The sequence below is a fragment of the Ovis aries genome, chromosome 5 (genome assembly GCF_016772045.2).
Source record: "Ovis aries strain OAR_USU_Benz2616 breed Rambouillet chromosome 5, ARS-UI_Ramb_v3.0, whole genome shotgun sequence".
NCBI lineage: Eukaryota > Metazoa > Chordata > Mammalia > Artiodactyla > Bovidae > Ovis > Ovis aries.
Genome location: NC_056058.1, coordinates 81122282 through 81145933, shown reverse-complemented (window position 1 = coordinate 81145933; position 23652 = coordinate 81122282). Strand labels below are relative to the sequence as shown.

The 23652-nt window shown below is 38.7% G+C and overlaps 1 protein-coding gene across 2 annotated transcripts in view; it reads left to right on the top strand.

Annotated features, from left to right (window-relative positions):
- HAPLN1 (hyaluronan and proteoglycan link protein 1) overlaps window positions 1–23652 on the top strand; it is a 76973-nt gene that overhangs the window by 15196 nt on the left and 38125 nt on the right. The window contains exon 1 of one of the 2 annotated variants that reach the window (XM_042250733.2): window positions 15391–15611. The exons of the other annotated variant lie outside the window; for it this stretch is intronic. The gene's annotated coding sequence lies outside the window, so the exon portion shown is untranslated. Of the gene's footprint in view, window positions 1–15390; window positions 15612–23652 lie in introns of those variants that run through there. 2 annotated transcript variants of the gene reach the window in all.

The window sequence follows — 23652 nt, the reverse complement described above, 5'->3', positions numbered from 1 at the left end:
TTCAAAGGACTTAATCGGTTCCAGTGTTCCACCCACTCTAGGAATCCCTTGTGTAATATAACTGACAGATGTTTGTTGATCTGCTTCAACACCTGCAGTGGCAAAAAGCACTGGTATTTCACAGGAAATTCATTTCACTTTTAGAGGACTTACCAAGAAGTTCTTTCTGATATTGCACAAAATTGGCTTCCTTAACTTCCATCCATGTGTTCTCATTTTGCCCTGTGAAGTTACATTGATTAAGTCCAATATCTTCCCCATTTCAGATCTGAGCAATTTATTTCTAGATGCAAAACATTATGCGATGTTCTGTAAAATTTTGTGATTTAGGGCACATTGTTCCAAACTCTGCAGATCATTTTATTTCTTCTAGCTTCTTAGCCACATTGCAAGTACTAAGCTTTGAGTCTTGAAACTCTAAGACTAAAGAAAAAAAAATTCATGTATATTATCATGACTTAAGCAAACCTCTTGATTGATGGTGCTTACAGAATTATTCTAATGATTAAGATAATGTCCTTGTTACTGGAAAGGTCTCCTTTTATTAAACAAATAGCCAGTGCACCAGAGAAATGGAAAATAAATGTCAGTGTGGAGTTAAAAACCTTTCTTTTGAAAACAGAATGCATTGATCACCTGCACTCTTATTGTAACTTTATTTCATCACTGCTGCTGCTGCTGCTGCTGCTAAGTCGCTTCAGTCATGTCCGACTCTGTGCGACCCCATAGACGGCAGCCCACCAGGCTCCCCCGTCCCTGGGATTCTCCAGGCAAGAACACTGGAGTGGGTTGCCCTTTCCTTCTCCAATGCATGAAAGTGAAAAGTCAAAGTGAAGTCGCTCAGTCGTGTCCGGCTGTTCGTGACCCCATGAACTGCAGCCCACCAGGCTCCTCTGTCCATGGGATTTTCCAGGCAAGAGTACTGGAGTGGCCACGTTGTTACTGTTTCAGATAGCAGAATGAAAACAGCATTGTACCATCCCTGAATATTTGTATCCTTAAACTGTTAGAATATCAAAAACTGAAATCTAGCTTGTCTAATAGTTATGATTAGTGGTAATACATTAATTTCCCAAAGGTAAAATGATATATCTTGAAGAATATGAGATCTAAATGTTAACAGAAAATACAATTTATTGTAATTGGAATAAAGCAAATGTGATCTTGGGACTTCCCAAGTGGCACAGTGGTAAAGAATCCACCTGCCACTGCGGGAGACGCAGGAGATGCAGGTGTGATCCCTGGGTCGGGAAGATCACCTGGAAGTGGCAACCTGCTCCAGGATTCTAGCCTGCAGATTCCATGGACAGAGGGAGGCTGGCGGGCTACAGATTCATGAGGTCACAAAGAGTCAGATGCAACTGAGCAACTGAGTCTGCACTCAAAATATGATTATAATTTGCATTACTGTACATTCTTTGAAAAAATGCTTCCCTTCACCCCAGTCCACTCTGCCTGTACCAGTATTGCAATATCCAGGCTAAAGATAAGAAGTGAACAACCTGTGACTCCTGAATAATAACTGTAAATTCTGAACGGTAATAGATTTGCCCTAGGCCAGCAACTGCCACCTCAGACTGATGGAAAGCAAAGGGTCATTCAGAAACAACACATCTGCTACACCTCGAATGTCAGGCTTCCCACTTTAAAAGAAAAGTGTTATTTCTACACAGTATAGCAACAGAAAAGTATCATCTTAAGTAAAGCAAAGCATTTGTTTCAACCTAGTAACACAAGAATTCCTGTGTTCTGCTCTTGATTTTAAAGTAGAACTATAGTTGAATTATGCTCCTGTTACTATCAATATTTCAGTTGACTGTTCATTAAACCTATTATCCTACACTATGGAACAGAATTGATTTAGTACTAAATATATTGGGAATTAGTTATTTCTTTGCTTACACATTACATTATGTAACAGAATGTTCCCATGAGTTACAAATCTGAATTTTTGGTGCATGCATGAACAGTGTAGGAAACTTAATTTTGGATGAACTACAAAAATATTTCCCTTCATCTGTACCTGACATATTATTGGAAATTATTGACGCATATACAAAATGCCTTACAGTGTATTGACTGCCTGTGAAGTTGAGATTTTGATATAATTGCACGTATGCTCTGTGTAATGCCTATGAACCTTTGATTAAGGAAGACTGCTCAGGAGCAGAGCAACACTCTACACATCCCACAGTATTTCTCCTTGAAGTAAAACAAAGGCACCCTGGGCCTTGATAGTTTACAGTTTGAACTGCATATATGGTCCTTAAGGACAGCTAGAAAAGTGCTTGTCATTCAGCGTGAACAGGCTCTCTGGAAGGCGCTCTAATAAGAGTCACCATATAAAGTCATCAAAACAGTTTTAGGACACTCTTGTTAAAAAAAGAATCTTCTTCAAGGTTATCTGCCTTTGGTGGTTTCAATTCAGTTCACTTGCTCAGTCATGTCCAACTCAGGCACTCCAGGCCTCCCTGTCCATCACCAACTCCCAGAGTCCACTCAAACCCATGTCCATCGAGTCAGTGATGCCATCCAACCATCTCATCCACTGTTGTCCCCTTCTCCTCCTGCCCTCAGTCTATCCCAGCATTGGGGTCTTTTCCAATGAGTCAGCTCTTCGCATGAGGTAGCCAAAGTATTGGAGTTTTAGCTTCAACATCAGTCCTTCCAATGAACACCCAGGAATGATCTCCTTGCAGTCCAAGGGACTCTCAAGAGTCTTTTCCAACACTACAGTTCAAAAGCATCAATTCTTCAGTGCTCAGCTTCCTTTATAGTCCAACTCTCACATCCATACATGACCACTGGAAAAACCATAGACTTGACTAGATGGACCTTTATAGACAAAGTAATGTCTCTGCTTTTGAATATGCTATCTAGGTTGGTCATAACTTTCCTTCCAAGGAGTAAGCATCTTTTAATTTCATGGCTATGTTCACCATCTGCAGTGATTTTGGAACCAAGAAAAATAAAGTCAGCCACTGTTTCCACTGTTTCCCCATCTATTTCCCATGAAGTGATGGGACTGGATGCCATGATCTTAGTTTTCTGAATGTTGAGCTTTAAGCCAACTTTTTCACTCTCCTCTTTCACTTTCATTAAGAGGCTTTTTAGTTCTTCACTTTCTGCCATAAGGGTGGTATCATCTGCATATCTGAGGTTATTGATATTTCTCCCGGCAATCTTGATTCCAGCTTGTGTTTCTTCCAGTTCAGCATTTCTCATGATGTACTCTGCATAGAAGTTAAATAAGCAGGGTGACAATATACAGCCTTGACGTACTCCTTTTCCTATTTGGAACCAGTCTTTTGTCCCATATCTAGTTCCAACTTTTGCTTCCTGACCGGCATATAGGTTTCTCAAGAGGCAAGTCAGGTGATGTGGTATTCCCATATCTTTCAGAATTTTCCACAGTTTATTGTGATCCACACACTCAAAGGCTTTGGCATAGTCAATAAAGCAGAAATAGATGTTTTTCTGGAACTCTCTTGCTTTTTCCATGATCCAGTGGATGTTGGCAATGTGATCTCTGGTTCCTCTGCCTTTTCTAAAACCAGCTTGAACATCTGGAATTTCACAGTTCACGTATTGCTGAAGCCTGGCTTGGAGAATTTTGAGCATTACTTTACTAGCGTGTGAGATGAGTGCAATTGTGTGGTAGTTTGAGCATTCTTTGGCATTGCCTTTCTTTGGGATTGCAATGAAAGCTGACCTTTTCCAATCCTGTGGCCACTGCTGAGTTTTCCAAATTTATTTACATATTAAACATAGCACATTTACAGCATCATCTTTTAGGATTTGAAATAGCTCAACGAATTCCATCACCTCCGCTAGCTTTGTTTGTAGTGATGTTTCCTAAGGCCCACTTGACTTCACATTCCAGGATGCCTGGCTCTAGGTGAGTGATCACACCATCATGGTTATCTGGGTCATGAAGATCTTTTTGGTATAGTTCTTCTGTGTATTCTTGCCGCCTCTTCTTAATATCTTCTTCTTCTGTTAGGTCCATACCATTTCTGTCCTTTATTGAGCCCATCTTTGCATGAAATGTTCCCTTGGTATCTCTAATTTTCTTGAAGAGATCTCCTGTCTTTCCCATTCTATTGTTTTCCTTTACTTCTTTGCACTGATTGCTGAGGAAGGCTTTATTATCTCTTCTTACTATTCTTTGGAACTCTGCATTCAAATGGGTATATCTTTCCTTTTCTCCTTTGCTTTTCACAGCTATTTGTAAGACCTCCCCAGACAGCCATTTTGCTTTTTTGCATATCTTTTTCTTGGGGATGGTCTCGATCCCTGTCTCCTGTACAGTGTCATGAACCTCCGTCCATAGTTCATCAGGCACTGTTTCCACTGTTTCCCCATCTATTTGCCATAAAGTGATGGGACCAGATGCCATGATACCCCAAGATAAAATAAAAAGTTAAATAAAATCTCATAACAACAAACAAATATATATATATGACACACATAATAATGTAACATGCAGTATTAAAATGATGTAAAAGAGGATTTAATGAAATGACAAGATGCCTATTATATATTCAATTTTAAAAATTGCTTTTAAAAAAGCTATGTAATTTGGTTCCATTTCAGCAAAAATGAAAGCATTTGTATTTGACTAAAATGTTTGGATAAGTATACAATAAGATTCAACCATAATTAATCTCAGTTGGAATTATGGGTGATTTTTAACATTTATTAAGGCACAGTCAGTTCAGTTACTCAGTCGTGTCTGACTCTGTGACCCCATGTATCACAGCACTCCAAGCCTCCCTGTCCATCAGTAGCTCCCAGAGTTCACCCAAACTCATGTCTATCGAGCCAGTGATGTCATCCAGCCATCTCATCCTCTGTCGTCCCCTTCTCCTCCTGCCCTCAATCCCTCCCAGCATCAGGGTCTTTTCCAATGAGTCAACTCTTCACGTGAGGTAACCAAAGTATTGGAGTTTCAGCTTCAACATTAGTCCTTCCGATGAACACCCAGGACTGATCTCCTTTAGGATGGACTGGTTGGATCTCCTTGCAGTCCAAGGGACTCTCAAGAGTCTTTTCCAATGCCACAGTTCAAAAGCTCAATTCTTTGGCACTCAGCTTTCTTCACAGTCCAACTCTCACATCCGTACATGACCACTGGAAAAACCATAGACTTGACTAGATGACCTTTATTGGTAAAGTAATATTTCTGCTTTATCAATATATTATCTAGGTTGGTCATAACTTTCCTTCCAAGGAGTAAGCATCTTTTAATTTCATGGCTGCAGTCACCATCTGCAGTGATTTTGGAGCCCCCCAAAAATAAAGTCTGTTTCCACTGTTTCCCCATCTATTTGCCATGAAGTGATGGGACAAGACGCCATGATCTTAGTTTTCTGAATGTTGAGTTTTAAGCCAATTTTTTCACTCTCCTCTTTCACTTTCATTAAGAGGCTTTTTAGTTCCTCTTCACTTTCTGCCATAAGGGTGGTGTCATCTGCATATCTGAGGTGATTGATATTTCTCCCGGCACAATCAACATACAATAAACAGGACATGTTCAAAGTGCACAAAAGATCAGCTTCGCATGTGTGTATGCCTATAAAACCATCTCTACAATTAAGCTAATATAAATGGTCATCACCCAGAAAGTTTTCTATGATCCCTTTGTAATCCTTCCCCTATCCCTCTTCCTTGTGCACAAATACTTGTCTACTTTCTGTCACTGAAAATTAGTCTGCACTTTCTAGAATTTTATATAAAAAATCATTATGTTCTCTTAAAAAAAATCTGGCTTCGTTCATGCATCAGTTGTTTGAACTTTATTCACATTATTGTGTATAGCAGTAATTCAGTCCTTTTTATGCTGAATCATATTCCCATCTGGATACCACAGTTTTTTATCCATTGAACATTTAGGGTATTTCCATTTTAGACCACTACAAAGAAAGCAGATATGAATATTAATGCATAAGTCTTTGTATAGACACATGCCTTCATTTCTCTGGAGTAAACACCTCAGAGTGGAATGGCTGGTATATGGTAGGTAATGTTTACATTTTTATTTAATAAACAGCCAAACAGTTTCCAAAGTGATCTTGCCATTTTACATTCTCTCCAGCAGTGTCTTACAGAGAGTTCCAGTTGCTCTATATCCTATCCAACATGTGGGTATGGTTAGTCCTATTAATTAATAATTTATCTTTTATCAGGTTAGCCTGGATAGAGGTTTATCAATTTTACTGATCTTTTCATGAACGTGTCTTTTGTTTTCATTGATTTTCTCATTGTTTCTGCTTTCTGCTTCATTGATTTCTGTGCTGATTTTTATTATTCTTTCTTCTGCTTTTCAAGTACTCTTCAGTTTCTAGGTTCTTAAGGTGGAATCTGAAGTCACTGACCTGAAACTTTTTTTCTTTTCTATTGCAGGTGTGTAAAGTTATCAACTTTCACTACATAATGCTTCAGCTGAAACCCCCAAATTTTAATGTTTTCACTTTCATTCAGTTGAAAATAATTTTTAATGTTCCTTTTGATTTTTTTCTATGAACCTTGGGTTGTTTAGAGGTTTATAGTTTAGTTTCCTAATACATGGATATATCCCACATATATTTTTGTTACTGATTTCCAATTTAATTCTACCATTACATTTTTGTTATTCTAGGTCCTAATGTATTCCTCAAATATTTTTCATAAAACCTTTTAGTTCCCACTTACAGATGTTTCTCTCATGACCTAATGAGAATTCCATGGCCTAAATAATTCACTTTGAATAACATCTTACACTTTCCCCAAACTCAGTAACTCATCACACTGCTAAAAACCTGTTTCTACATCTGTGACTTTGGCTTTTATGATCTCCTTGGGTGGTTCATTTTTTTTCCTGGCATTGCTAAACCTCAAATTATAAAATAATCTCTCTGAAAAAGGTATCAGAAATTCTTAACTGTTTTCTTGCTTTGGGTGTTTTAGGAACAGAAAGAAAAGACCAAGTTATTTTCAAATTTTAAGATTGTCCTTTGCATTATATCCAGTCCAAACATATGACAGAGTACTGGTGCCGGGAAATGTGTCCCATGCAGCCTTTCTTTTCAAGTAAACTGAAGATTGCTTCCTCAATTAGTTGAATCCTCTGGGTGGTCCTTTAAAAAATAGTTCTTTGAAGAAACTAGCAAACTAATAATACTGTAAATGTAAAATAACTTTAGTCCTTTAAGTTTGAAGCAAGAAGAGAAATTCAATGCTTTTTGTTTGTTCATATAAAATTTTCTAGCTCTAACTTTAAGAGGGAAAAATTCTGTATGAATCCAGTGAAAAACTTTTTTAAAAGATGTGTGTACATTTGAACTTAGAATTAGCCAACTGTAATTGTGTTTGTGCACGCACATGTGTGCGTGTGTGCAAACTACTTGGTTTGCTTATTTTTATATGTAAATGATGCGCACACATATTGCAGTCTATATTAAAATCAGTATGTAATCAATTTAAAATATCTAGGGACATTCAGTAAAGAACTTGTGCAATTCTGAGAAGATCGGTTATTACTTAGGCTTAGTCTGTACATTTGATTCCACTTTTGGGTTCGAAATCATCCCTTTGTATTCTCTCAATATTATCCCCTCATTAGAGCTTGCCCTAGGCAAAATACTAAAGTAGTTGAAGTTGCTTTTATGGGTGCTCCATTCTCTTCCAGAGACCTCTTTTGCCTTTTTACTCTTCTTGGCCAATCAGTGGGGGAAAAAATTGTATTTCAGTCTTCAGGCCTTTTATTTCCCTGAAAAATATCTAAGTAGGCAGCTATTCCTTCTAGGGAAACACCGGAAGGGCTGACAATGTTAGTCATCGTCACTACTCAAATGCCTGTGATTCTGATTTTCAGTAGTTCACTGTCTATATCAGTCTAACAGTTTGACAGTGAAGACAGTCACCACTTAGCATTCAGATCATTCCATTTTGGTCTGGAGGAAGAAATGGCGACCTACTCCAGTATTCTTGCCTGATGAATCCCATGGACACAGGAGCCTTGTGGACTATAGTCCCTAGGGTCGCAAAGAGTCGGACACGACTAAAAAACAGCATGCACACTAATCCAGCAACCCCAAACACTCTCCACCCACTCACCCCAAATAGGAAGGTTAAATGAATTGTCATGAGAAAAGAAAATCTTATACAAACAGGGACCTAATAATTGGAGTGGTTGACTAGTGGACTGAGCAAATTTAAATAAGGTAGACTATGTGACTATTGTAGACTGCATATCCTCCAAGCAATCTCACTGTAAATGGCATTTTTGCCTGTGTAAATACAGTGTCTGTACTACAAATTGTACTTGCCTGAATACAGAACATTGAATTTACATTCCTCATGGTGCTGCTGACCTTCATCAGCGATTGGCCAAGTGGGCTTTGGTTGGCAAATGAATATTGTCGTGGCCTTCAGCTCCTTGGCTAGTTTCCTTGGCTCATGGTTTTATTAGTGGGATTATAAGTAACTATTTCTCCCTGTCCATACGCTGAAGGTTTCCCACTTCTGTCCACCACTGCTCTGAATGCATCATTTTCTAGGGCTGTCTCCTCAGTCTGTATTAATGTCTCCCATTTAAATAAGCTTTCCTAACATACCCATTATCACAAAAGGAAAAAAAAAAAGACTCAGATCTGCATTTGGCAAATACCATCCCAAGAAATTATCCCAAATCATGGGTGCCCACTAAAGAGGTCAACAACCATTTGTTTTTCATGTACATTTAATTATTGGAGGAAATTTGATTTGCCAATTATGCTAGTATATTGAAGGCAGCTTCATTTTGCAATTGAGAATGAGAACTTCTTAAAATGGGACTGTGCCAGTGAGCTCATGCCAGATCCATTGTGGGCACTGGAAAGTTTGTGAAGAGAACCAAATAAAGCATGGCAGGAACTATGCTGCTGCATAGAGATAAATGGATAAGGGGATAAAAATATTCTTTGGGTGTTTCTGTTTAAGAGCAGTAACTAGGAATATTCTATATAAACGCAATTCCAGAATTTAGACACTCTAACACCAAAAAGCACAAATTAACAGTTTATCAGTCTTCCTGATGTTTTCTTTTTTCTCTTTCCATTATGTATATCAAAGAATAGGGTGTCCTAAAATATTAAAACTGATAGATACGAATTGTAAGATAATCATGAGGGTATTCTTCTAGCCTAAATGCTGAAGATTCAAGGACTGATACTACAGTGTGGGCACTGCTCTGATCAAGCCAGTTGCATCGCAGTTGGGGAAGCTGAGTGTCTAATCACATCAGTATGACACCAGATGCAATCCAATGGGATTTAACGAGGTCCTTCCTGGTTTGGATTCCATAATGGTGATATAGAATACATTTTATATACTTGTTTCTAAAGTATTTTTAAATAACTGCTTTTCATATGATGCCATTAAGTAGCTATTTATTCTGCTTATACATATGACTAAATAGAAATTTATGCTTTTGCAAACAGGGTTATTTTGCAAAGACCTTACTAAACTATCACTAAAAATGCAAATCATAGTGAAGAGGTTCCTGAGGGCCATGCTCTTCTTCTCAATGGGAGAAACAGAAGATGCATCCTTAGGCCATTCACTACATGTGAGAGAATATTTGCCAATTGTGCATTTCTTAAAAACTGATTTTGCCTAAACCAGATCATTGAAGTTAATGATTCAATGAGATTAGTCTTTTCCTCTTTTCTTTCCTGTGGGTTTTTTTTTTCTTTTTAATGACAAATTGCCCCTTTTCATACCAGTTTATTTGTATACATTTTATTATTTTAAGTATATTTCCTCTTTTGGAAGAGGAAATCTTAATCTTAAATCTTATTCCAAACACCTGTCCCCTTAACTCGCTTAACTGTCAAACAGCTAACTTAACCTATTTTTTTTTAAGCAATGGCATTTTGACAGAATGAAATACTTCCCTTGAAATTTAGGAATGAGCGAAAACATAACACACCCTTCCAGATGTGAAGAAAATAAACATTATCCTGCCCTTGAACTTCCTGAAATTATAATGACTTCTTTTGTTTCAAGTCACTTTCCACCCCACCTCGTTTACCATCTTCCCCTCACTCCTTGGTCCAGCATCACAGGTTCAGTGAGCATTTCTAAGTTCACTGGCAGACTGTCTCTAAAGTGGTAAGATTTAGTGGGGGCTGGGGCAATGCCTGTGTTGGCATTAGATTTGACACGTTTCAGCATTAGCAGAATGAAGAGGTGACATAGTTGCCTCTGAATTCATTCATTGCTGGAAATTGCCATCTGAAGTCCAAAGACATTGAAACTTCCTACTTTATGGCTGCAATTACTATTCACTGTCTTTGTCCCTCCTCTAAGCCCAGGGAGCCTTCCATTAGCATGGCAGGAAAGGACAACAGAGTTCAGAGAGCCTCTGTAAGGTGATTATATTTGACAGACTGGCCTTGCTCCCTTTTCTACTTTTTCACCACTAGCAACAGCTGCTTCTTTGTTTTACCTGTCATACCTTTCCCTTTTCATGAAAGAAGTCAGATATCATGCAAAGTGAAAGTGAAGTCGCTCAGTCATGTCCAACTCTTTGCGACCCCATGGACTGTAGCCTACCAGGCTCCTCTGTCCATCATGCAAGGAGCACATCAAAAGTCATGACCCTTAAGCAAATTTTGAATTAGCACATAGGAGGAAATGAGATAGATAATTTGGCCTCATGTCTTGTTCTTTCCCTTTTTAGTTCCTATTTGACTACATTTTACATACCTAAGTTTTGTTTTGTCTCTGCCATTGGTGGCTAGTACAATTTTAAACAATCTGGAAGAAATCTGAGGCCTTCAATGGCTTGTACTGTGTTTATTTTCTATTGGTGTGAGAATGTTCTATTGATAAGATGGGCTGGGGACTGATGATGCAGATAGAGGTAGACAGTTAACAGTAAGAGTCCATACAAATGCTTTTCAAGCTTTCATGCCTTATGTTGTTCCACAAACGGACTTCAAGAGCTTGTGTGGAAATACTTGGAAGAAGGTACAGGTGGTCATATGCTCTTGACCAAAAGTGGTCCTTTTATGTCAGATTATGTAGATTACCTTTTCAAACAAGCAGCAAAGTTGAAAGGGGACAGGTTGAGGTAGGCCAGAAAGGGTCACAATAATCAATACAAAAAACGGAATAACTGAATTTCCTTAAAAAATTAAAAATAGAACTACCGTGTAATCAGCAGTCCCACTCCTGGGCATATATCCAGAAAAGATGAAAACTCTAATTTGAAAAGATACATGCACCCCAATGTCTACTGCAGCCCTATTTACAATGGCCAACATGTGTAAGCAACCTAAATGTCCATCAACAAAGGAATGGATAAAGAAGATGTGGTGTATACTTACCAGGGAATACTACTCAGCCATGAAAAGAATGAAACGTCATTTGTAGCAACAGAGATGGACCTAGATTATCATATTAAGTGAAATAAGACAAAGAAAGACAAATACTGTATCACTTACATGTGGAATCTAAAGGAATTATACAAATGAACTTACAAAACAGAAACTCACAAATCTAGAAAATACACTTATGGTTACCAAAGGGGAAAGGCAGGGAGAAAAAAGTAAAGAATTTGGGATTAACAGACCTATACTCCTATATGTAAAAGAAACTACAGGGACCTACTATATAACACAGGAGACTATATTCATTATCTTCTAATAACCTATAATGAAAAAAATCTGAAGAATGTATATGTATATATATATGTATAACTGAATCACTTTGCTGTACACCTGAAACATTATAAATCAACTATGCTTCAAGAAACAGAGAAAATCCCTCTTAGTAATGTACTCTAACAAGGTTGTATTTTTAGGGCATTATTAGATGCGGGCTTCCCAGGTGGTAAAGAATCTACCTGCCAAGCAGAAGAAGATGCGAGTTCGATCTCTGGGTTGGGAAGATCCCCTGGCAACCCACTCCAGTATTCTTGCCTGAGAAATCCCTTGGACAGAGGAGCCTGGCGGACTACAGTCCATGGGGTCAAAAAGAGTCAGACATGACTTAGCGACTAAATAACAATTATGAGATGTGTAAGGATAAGGTAAATAACACTTAGTGGTTATGGAACTTCATTTAGAAAAGCTTGCAGCACCAGGAAAAACGCAAATAAGTATGACATTTAAGGCCTTGTCCCTGCCCCTGCCTGCCTGTCTGGCGTCACCTCCAGATAATTCATTCTGATTATCCTCCTCTTCAGTCACAGGGAGCTGTTAACACATGCAGTCACATGAGCAGCCCAAGTCTCTCACAGCTCGCTTCCTTTGTACATGCTATTCTTATGGACAGCAGTATCCCTTCCCCTCTTCTCTATCTCCTTCTTGCCTTTCAGATCCAGCTGAGAAGTCACTTTCTTTGTGAAACCATTCCCATCCCCTCCCAGGCACCACGGTTAGCCTTCCAAGGCTGCTGCATTTCACAGCTCTAGGTGGTGCCCTTCCCGCTGTATTACCAGAGAGCTCTTCCTCTTTCTCCCTTAGTATCTTACAGAGATGCCTCTATGCACTTAGCACCCTGCTCTGTCTCCTGCTTCGCAGCCTCCCCAAAGGGTAATAAATGCTTTGCAATCTGAAGTTGAACCTTAATTCTACTTGTCTGACATATAATAGTGCTCAGTGGATAATTGAATTGTGGCTTCACATGGCACAGTGCATAATTAAAGAGCCCTTGAGGTCTGTCAGGTTGGGTTTTCCCTCCCTGGATCTGTTCAGATTGTTCGCATAGCCTAGCCATTCTTTCTGTATTGGGATATCTGTCCTTCAAGTCACCCCTCCATTGCCAGTGGCTGTGTTGCTGGCTGCCTTTTTCAGGGGTCCATTAGCACTAAGAACACTGCTCCTTGTCCACAGCCCAGTTGCTATGTATTCTTCCCCTTCCTTCTCTTCTTCTCCTTCTTTTCCATCTCTTCCTTTTCCCCCCTAATTCCTCATTTCTTCCCCCCTCCTCCTTTTCTTGTTCTTTCTGCTTGCTTCTCAGTGGTAGGGGCTTTTGCCTTTTAAACTACTGTCTGCAAATGAACACTGAATCCGTCATTTGCATTTTATTTCCTATGGTATTTATACCTTTAGTGGTTCTCTCTGTATTTGCAGGATTTGTTGTTCAGTCACCAAGTCATGTCCGACTCTTTGTGACCCCATGGACTGCAGCATGCCAGGTCTTCGTGTCCCTCACCATCTCCCAGAGTTTGCCCAAGTTCATGTCCATTGAATTGGTGATGCCATCCAACCATCTCATCCTCTGTCTCCCTCTTCTCATTCTGCCTTTAATCTTTCCCAGCATCAGGGTCTTTTCAAATGAGTTGGCTGTTTGCATCAGGTGGCCAAAGTACTGGAGCTTTAGCTTTAGCATCAGCCCTTCCAATGAGTATTCAGGGATGATTTTCTTTAGGATTAACTGGTTTGATCTCCTTGCAGTATTGAGTATTGTGTACACTAAAAATGGTTTTCAGGTGTGCAGTTATTACCAACACCTGAGGGCTATGACTGACTGTTCAGTTTGGAGGGTTTAAAAAAAATTTTTTTTGATAGCAGTTCATTTTTGGAAATTGTACAGTGTTACCATATCCCTTGGACAGCAAGGAGATCCAACCAGTCCATCATCCTAAAGGAGATCAGTCCTGAATATTCACTGGAAGGACTGATGTTTAGGCTGAAACTCCAAAACTTAGGCCACCTGATGCAGAGAACTGACTCACTGAAAATATCTTCATGCTGGGAAAGATTGAAGGCAGGAGGAGAAGGGGACGACAGAGTATGAGATGGTTGGATGGCATCACCAACACAATAGACATGAGTTTGAGTAAACTCCAGGAGTTGGTGATGGACAAGGATGCCTGGCGTGCTGCAGTCCATGGGGTCGCAAAGAGTCGGACATGACTAAGCGACTGAACTGAACCATATCCCTTTCTTTCTAGGTACTTTACTCTCAGGACTACATTTTATCACCTAGATAGAGATATTTCTGCATACTTCCTAAAGTTAGCAAGGAGAAAGCGACTATTCAAAGGTCACTGTGCTCAGCTGCTCAGTTACGTCCTACTCTTTATGACCCCATAGACTGTAGCCCATCAGGCTCCTCTGATCATGGAATTTTCCAGGCAAGAATACTGGCTGCTGCTGCTACTGCTGCTAAATCACTTCAGTTGTGTCCAACTCTGTGTGACCCCATAGACAGAAGCCCACCAGGCTCCCTCATCCCTGGGATTCCCCAGGCAAGAACACTGGAGTGGGTTGCCATTTCCTTCTCCAATGCACAAAAGCGAAAAGTGAAAGTGAAGTCGCTCAGTCCTATCCAGCTCTTAGCGACGCCATGGACTGCAGCCTACCAGGCTTCTCTGTCCATGGAGCGGGTTGCCATTTCCTACTGCAGGGGATCTTCCCAACCTAGGGATCCAACCCATGTTTCCTGATTCATCTGCATTAGCAGGTAGATTCTTTGCCACTGTGCCTTAGAACACAAAAAGTACACAACTCTCACTACCTGGCATTGATGAGAATTCTGATCTTTATGTAACTGTTCATGATTGGCCATTTAGTCCTTAACTCTAACAGTACTCATCCCAGAACTCTGTCACTGTTACACTGCTCTCACTAGCATGGATGTGAGCTCTCCATAACATCTTTAAAAAACATGTTCAAGTTTGAAATAGAAAAGACCTAAGGGAACCTCGTACTGGCAACTCTAATGGTGAGAATTTGGAAGAAAACTGAAAGGGAAAGTCTGTGGAGGGGTGGGAGTGTAATTTCATGGTATTTAAGACATTGAAAAACCTTTGAGGTTTATCTGCATCCACTTTCTGTATTTCTTGTGATAATACTGCCCGCATTTTTGTACACTATACTCCTAGCTGATGTCAATGGCAAGCCTAATACTTATATAACATAAAAGTCTTAAATGGCATTCTTTACGAAAGTTATAAATTATGTAGATATTTTAGATTCTAGGGTAGTCAGTTCTAAGCTTCAGTGCTATAAAGAAGGCTGATTAAATGATTTTGGTTGTTTTCAGAATGAACAAATTCCTCAGCTCAAGAAGATATAAAGGAGGATTACTTAGTTTTAAAAGCTTAAAATACTCTCGAAGATCACTATAACTTTAAAAAATCTATTAAGATGTATTCTTGGGTTGTGTCTTGTATCACAAAACCGATTTGGAAACTTGATTTAATGAGCTTAGTTGTCAATATTTGCCAAGTTAATTGAAGAATACTGGATACTCTCTTTTTGTTCTGTGTAGACACAGCCTTTTGGACTGGAACAGCCTTTGTTATCCCTAGGCCAATGAACTGAATTCTGATGAGATCATGCTTTGACGTAGGATGTGGACCAATAGTAAACCTGCTTCAGGGTCTTGGACGAGGTCTTAGAAGTTGCAGCCAAAAGAGGTGGCGACTGCATCAAGCAGAGAGGAGAGAAGCTTTTGCTGCTAAAGATCATGAATGGATTTATTTTTGCGTTTATCATGACTTAGTATGATAAGATACCGCAGCAAAACATTGCTCATAAAACTCTTCGGTGTGCTTAGTAAAAAGTCAGGATTGACATATATTTAAAATCATTCTACACCTTCTCAGAGTTTGATCATCGTTTAAAATATATGTGAGTTGCCTGATTCTTGTTGTTAACTAGTTTAGAATTCCATGCGGGATGTAGTGGGGGCTGAGAGCTGGATTTTGCATTATGTTGAAAACTTGTTACTGTCACATCTGTGATCCCCCAAAGCTGTCCTGTAGATGATTTGCAGTTGTATTTTTAGATTCAGTTTTAATATGATGTTTAACTGACAGCTGTTACAATTTTGAATTTTATAAGAAATGCTAAAATTTTAAATGAAATATTCTTAAAACACTCTTTTGCAAGTTTAATTAGAAGTACTTTCAAAAGCAGTTTATTTCAAAGTGATGTTATGATCAGTTTTCTATCCATATAAACCCTACTTCTAGTTTAAATTAAAACATTTTTTGTCTCAAATTATAAAGTCTGTTGCCAAGAAGTTTGCATTTATTTAGTTGCATGAATATAAGCTGGAGTTTAACTCATTTTTATGTAACCTACATTTAAAAGTAGTCCTAACACTGGTAATTTTATTCATATTTGCCCATTAAAATATGATGAGAGTTATTTTCCATGGCTTTAAAATGATGTAGAAGAGCAGTTAAAAATGCAAACTGTTGTATTTTATTCACTCTCGTCTGTTTTTGGATGTTATATGTTAGTTAGGAAACAATGAGATAGCAATCTAAACTCTTCGTAGTCTTCATATATATTCATTCTTTTGCAATGCTTCAGAAAAAAACTGCTTCCTAAAACTATAACTATTCTTGGCCAATGGGCCTTCCAGTCTCTTTAAAATGCCTGTGTTCGAGTCCTATTTGAATTGCAATTCACTAGAGAATACGTCTACCTTTGCAGAGTTCTTACTTTAGTGCCAAATTCCTTGTCAGTATTCAAAAACCATTCAGTATTACTGATAATGGCAGCCAGTCATTTGATTTTATACATTAAGAAAGATATTTTAAGGTCTAACTTTATATTATTCAATGTAATGCCTGTTATTTGTGCTGAGAATTTTGATCATGACTCAAGGAAGAATGAATATATAAAATGATGTGTTTCCCTGTACAAGTATGTCTATCAAGTATATTCTTTAAAGTAAAGAAATTTTTCAGAACAATGCTAACATCTATACACATTTTTCTTGCTGGTTTTTGAGGAAATTATTCCAGGGCAGAAACAAAATTTTAGTGACATTTTAATTTTTAATCAAAATAACCTCTAGTATGTAGACTTATTACTCCCATCATTTGATCATGATTATAATGCCAATACACCCTGCTAGCAATCAAAACAGCAAAGAACTTATGAGTGAGCTTGTGAAATGATAGCACTGCTAATTTATATACCAACAAATTTAAGAATTGCTCATGAGCTATTTTGATTTTTTGAACGTTTTCTTTACTCTAATGATAGAAAATGAATGTTTTCTACATTCTATGAAGGATGCATTTTAATTGCATAGCAGTGTAATATTCATACTAGTTATAGTCTAATTTTTAATGTTCTATGGTAAAGTAATTTTTTTAGGGCAACAAAAGTAGGATAATTTCCCCAAAGTAAACAGAAAGGAAGACAAAAGATTTATTGTCTTTTAGTCTCACAGTTATCATCAAAATGTATTGCTGAGCATATATTTATTGACTTCCTCTACTAACAACTCTCTCTGGTTAAGAAACAGACTATTAATTATAGAAGACATGCACCGACTCTGAAAACCTAGAAATCTCATGTAACTAAATGGCTTTTGTGTAGCTGCGAGAACCCTGCAGAAGGCACGTAAAGAGAGCTCACAGAACATGCCCGAGCTACTGAGGCAATGTCCGCAACACTCCAGGACTTTGGTATCCTAAGACTGCCCATCTCTCATACTATTTTTCTCTCCAGCACTCTGAATTATCCACTAGTATTCAGAGTAGAATATTGTAGTATACTGAGAGCAAGTCTGGAATTTCCTTGCCATGACCTCGGAAGAGAGTTTACTTGTTGCCATTGTAAATGCACAGGTCTTACTATAGTTAACAACTTCTGTTTGTTTTCTTTCTTGTCATAAGAGTGGATTTTGATATCTATCTATCCACTGGTATTATCTCACTGGATTGGAAAAGCACAGTTTATACTACCTACTCTCCAATACAATTCCAACCAAAGGTATTGCATGTAAATAAACACTGAATGGAATGTTCCCAGCATTTCATTGCTAGCAATGTTCCCTAGCATCACTGTTAGGGTTTCACATAGTTATAATCTGAAAGTGTCAGAATCTTGCTGTATATGTTTCATTCACATATTTGTTCAGCAATGCCAGTATTAGTTATTCAGAAACAAGTCCAAGTAAGTCACTGTGCTAATTAGTAAGTATATGCATTGCTTTCTCCCTTACTCCCTCGAGACTGAAGGACTTGACACTACAAATACCAAATATAATTTGTGCTTCTACGTTTGTTTTAGAAAAACAATCACAAACAAAAGCCCTGTGGAATCCTTTCATAAAGCTGGTTTTGGAAAAGTCTAACTTCCTCCTCTGGAGAAGGCAATAGCAAACCCACTCCAGTACTCTTGCCTGGAAAATCCCATGGACAGGTGAGCCTGGTGGGCTGCAGTCCATGGGGTCGCTAGGAGTCGGAAACAACTGAGCGACTTCACTTTCACTTTTCACTTTCATGCATTGGAGAAGGAAAGGGCAACCCATTCCAGTGTTTTTGCCTGGAGAATCCCAGGGACGGGGGAGCCTGGTGGGCTGCCGTCTCTGGGGTTGCACAGAGTCAGACAGGACTAAAGTGACTTAGCAGCAGCAGCAGCAGCAGCGACCTCCTCCTCAGGAATTACCTTAAGTAGGTTCAGATGGGTCAACAAGCAGCTGGAGCTAATGTGCTTTGATTAAGTGAAGAGTTGCTGAGTTTGTCCCAAATTTTATCAATTTGTCCCAAATACTCTAAGAAAGAGCGGGCAAAGAACACTGAGCCAAAAAGCAGTAAGTGATTCAAGATGCTACTTAAACAAGCATTATTGATGTCATCCATTTTAAAAATCCATGAATTTGTTTGCTGAGGAGGACAGTCCTAAAATGCAAAGTGAGTAGAATGGAGGGTCTAATATCTCTGGTAAGAAAAAGTTAAATACCAGTAAGAACAACAATCAACATGGGGAAGACTCTGCTATTTGTCATCAACTGTTCCAACTGATGGGTAAAGTATTTGACCTGGAAGCAGTTGGATGACTTCACTTATAGTCACACAACTAGAAAGCGGCAGATCAAAGAACAAATCTAAAGTGTGCCTTTCCTCCATTATACTCATAACATATGCCCCTCTCCCTAGGATAGACCCAATCTACATGGTACTGTTTTCCCATATAGTTATAGTTTTTCTGTTCACCCTGTGCTCCGGTTTGGATGATAAATCATATGATCACATCAATTACCAAGTAATGTAATATATACAATACATATAGGGAAAAGAGAAAAAAAAATGAAGATACAGTGCATGGGTAAGTCTGTAGGTAACAAATAGAGAAACAGAAGCAGAAAAGCAAAATGAGAAAAGATAAAAGCATCTTTGAAATGAAAAATTTAGGGGAAAATAGGAATTAAATAGGCTGATTTGAACGTATGGAGGAGGAAGAAAAAAAAACAAACTCATAAAATTTTAAACGCAGCTTAGTTGGAGAATTGTGAAGACCCTAAGTTCAATTAGTCTAAACCTGTAACATTACCAGACATCATGGTGACCTTGTGGTCCAGACATGTTCAGTCGGTTGCTTCCTTGTCCTCGGCGTGATAACCTGGCTTTGGCTCCCTGAACCACCAGATGAAGAATGCCTGGTATTAAAGGCTTAGGCACGTGGTTCTCCAACTGAGCCTGTGTCTGATTCACCTGGGGGAGGGGGCAGGGCTTGTCAAGCACTGCGGGCGGGCCTCATCCTCAGTTTTGATTCAGAAGTCCTGGTTTAGGGCCCTGGGAATTTGCTTTATTAATGGGCTTCCTGTTGCTCCTGCCCTCCGCTGCGTTTTCATTCCTGTGTTCATTCCAAATAGTGACCTCTGTTTTTTAATTGAAATATAGTTCATTTATACTGTTGTGTACAGCAAAGTGATTCAGGGGTTTATATATATATATATGTATATATGTACATATATGTCTGTATGTATATATGTACATATATATGTATATTTTCTGTTTCTTTTCCTTATAAGTTATTACATATAGTTCTCTGTATATATAAGTATTGTTTTCTATGCTACACAGAAGGCCCTTGATGGTTACCTATTGAATATACACTGGTGTGTACATGTTAATCCCAAATTCCTAATTTATTCCTCCATTTCCCTTTCCCTTTGGTAACCATAAGTTTGTTTTCTATGTCTGTGGGTCTATTTCTATTTTGTATATAAGTTAATTTGTATCATTTTTTTTTAGATTCTACATATAAGAGATAGTGAACTTTTTAGAATTCACCAGCCTTTGAGAAGGAGATTATCTTTAGTCTGTTATTTTTCTTACATTTCGCCATAAAAATTGATCAGGTCTGAGGTGAACTTGTATTGATAACAATACAAGCTGCATAGTTTTTATACTTTTTCAAAAACTTTCCACCTTAGGAAACAAAATATTACTATTTTGTAGGTGAAAAAATTGAGACATGATATTTTGATTATGAGACTTCTTGTAGAACTCACATTTCCTTCCTCCTCCTGGTGTTCAGTTGCTAAAGTTGTGTCCACCTCTTTTTGTGACCCCCATGGACTGTAGCCCGCCAGGCTCCTCTGTCCATGGGATTTCCTAGGCAAGAATACTGGAGTGGGTTGCCATTTCCTTCTCCAGGGGATCTTCCCAACCCAAGGATCAAACCCACATCTCCTGCTGGGCAGGCAGATTCTTTACCACTGAGCCACTGGGGGAACAACCTGAGAAGGTGGAAAAGTTCCTTCTTCCTGACCGAGGACTTTCGCCACCTTCTGGAAGCAGCACACTGATGATGGCTTGAGTAGGAGGTCATCATGATGTCTGCGGCTGGACATCTACTTCAGGGCATCATAAATTCTTTTCTGGTTCTTTAGTAATTTGCACTTTCAGAGAACAATGCAAGATGACAGAGCAGATGCTATGTTCACTTGGAGTTTATACAGACTAACTCCCTGAGGGGAATTTTGTTGTATAATTGAGCAAAGTTTTGTTTTGTTTTGTTTTTTAGTCATGACTTCTCTTTTGAGCACTGGGTATATTCCAAGCCGTTCTGAATTCTGCTCCATTGTGTGCTATAAATCCTGAGGCTTAGGTAACAGCCCAGCGGTTCCTCCACACACTGAACAATTCAAATGCATCAATAGTCTGAGTTCTTTAGCCATCATTTGGGTCAGTAGTCTGACTTCTGAATTTTACACACCTGCAGAGTCAAAACAGAAGACAAAGCCAATCAAAAACAACAAAACAAGTGATGAGCTAGTATAAGGCTTTCATTAAAAATATATTGCTAAATAAGGATAAAATATGATCTTTTAAAAATCTAAAAGTTGTAATTCCATGAAATAAAGGTCATTCGAACAATAAAAATGATAACAAAAAAGTTACTTTAGAAAAAGAGCAATTTTTTAAAGTTGAATTAATTTAAGCTAATGAAAAAAGTACACTTTTGCACTCCCTTGTCTTTCCTTTTTTTCATTTCACTGCACCACTGATCACGAACCCACCTCTAACTAGATCAGACATGATAGCAAGGAGGAGGAGATTCAGTCTATGGCAGAATAATTCTGTCCAATGAGATTCTATGGTTTGTTCAGTTTCTAGCAAGCTTTGTAGTGATTCTCATAATTTGTAAACTAAATTTCAAGTGCTAAATTCAAACCTGGTCAATTTCATGATGCCCTCAATGGAGGAACAAACCAACTATTCAGCATCCTCCACATAATAACACATGTGATCTTTATAAACAGCATAGAAACTCCCTTCTTAGTTCCTTTAGTCTTGGTAAGTGTTTCTCCCAGGTCCAGTTTTAAATTCACCCTTCTTCTTGGCACAAAGGATAGTTCTGGGTGCTGGGCATGCAGTGAGGAAAGCATTCTGACTTTGGACATGCACATAACTGTGCCAGTAGGGCTGTGATCAGTGCTATGCCTACAACCCAGTGAGAGAAGGCTGGGGAGAAGCACTCCAGCTTGTATGAATCCTTGAGAGAGCTGTGAGAGCTGCTGGCATTCCTCAGGGTACCAGGACACCCCCAGTGATGGTGGTGGATTGTGCAGGCTCTAGGGTCACATTAGACTGCCCAGATCCCCAGCTTCTCACTTGACATGATGGGGAATTTGCCACACTGACTCATTTCCAGAACTGTAAAATGTGTATACAAACAGATTGACTTCAATTTGGTTGTTCTGAGACATAACAACTAAATGGGTGAAGCTTCAAGGACAGTACCTAGCATGTACAGTCATCCCTAGGTGTCCTCGTGAGAACTGGTTCCAGAATGCCCTGTGGATACCAAAACTGACAGATGTTCGAGTCTCTATATAAAATAGAACAGTATTTGCATATAATCTAGGCACATCCTCCCCTAGTTTTAAATCTCTAGATTACTTATAATACCTAATACAATGTAAAGGCTACCAAAATAGTTGAGATTAAAGTTCTGCTTTTCAGTACTTTCTGGATTTTTTTTTTCCAAATATATTTGTCCTGACATGGATTGAATCTGAGGATGCAAAACCCACAGATACAGAGGGCCCACTGTAATAGTAGTTCAGGAAATATGTGGCATTACCTCTCAAGACACAGAAAACAGCATACATGCTGTTTTTGGTTTTATTTCTCCATTGTCTAATTAAATAATAATTTTAGCATATTAGGTATTTAAGAAATAGCAGTTGGCCACTTTGTTACTAGACTGTTAGTTTATCTCTGTGTCTATAAAAATATGAGACTTTTAAGTTGGGTAGACATATTGCTTCTAAATAGTAGCTCAATTTTCACCAAAGCAGAACTGCAAAATTACAGTCCTATGATGTCTGTGACTGTGAACACAGATATTTCCATATGCACTCATCTTGAAGCTGGCTACAGCACCATGGTTCCAAAGTTTGGTAGCCTGTAGAAGGAGACCATCAGTGTGTGAGCTGCAGGTGAGCTAAGAATGCTAAATCAAGGCCAACAATAACTGGTTGTATACATGCTCCCAAATTTTCTAAATTTTGCTCCTATAAAAACCTGAAAAATTTTAACCAAAAATATCTAGACATTCAGAGAAGACATCATTACAAACGCAGACAAGCAGGTCTCCTTTGAGGATCAGCACATAGATAGCTGGCAGAGCCCTCGTCCTCATGAACCTCAGTCTAGTGTGCAAAGCCTCATGTGTACCTGCAGTTTGGTTACACATCTGAAGATTGTGTCCCTAAAGCTTTCTTACATATTTTCATGTCTTTTGGTAAGACAGCCGTTATACCAGCAGAGTAACAAAGATCATTTCCACTTTCTCCTACCTGGACTGCATTAATGCCAGTGTGGGGTACTTGCAAGTGTTCACTGATATATGCATTTATTCTAATCACAAATCACTGAAGATGTGAAATGTCCTCAGCTATTTTAATTAAAGATGGTGTGTGTGTATGAATACATATTTGTACACCCGCACATCGGTGCACCCACACGTCTGTGCACCCACACATGAGCCACCGTGGCAGTGCTCATGGCACCATCATGGTATTGTAAATGAGGCAGGGCAGAAGGAGGCTAAGAAAAAGTGCCATCTGACTCCTCATACTTCTTGGGGGAAAAGTTTTATATTCACATATAACACAAGTCAAAGGTTTAAGAGCATAGTAGGTTCAAGTAAAAGAGCCTAAATTTAAAAAGGTAACGAAACAAGTAAGTAGATTTCTCTTTCAGAAAAATAAGTGCAGTTCAAAATAGGTGCTGCTTTTGCCTGAAGCAAACACAAACATTGCTGTTTTCTTAGATATGTGACCTCCAGCAAGGTGACTGTGTCAGGAAAAATGGAAGCTTGTGTTTCACAGTATTATTGTAAGGACTGCATGTGCCAGTGTATGCACAGTGCTTAGCAGAGCTCTTGGCAGATAACAGACATTCAGTGA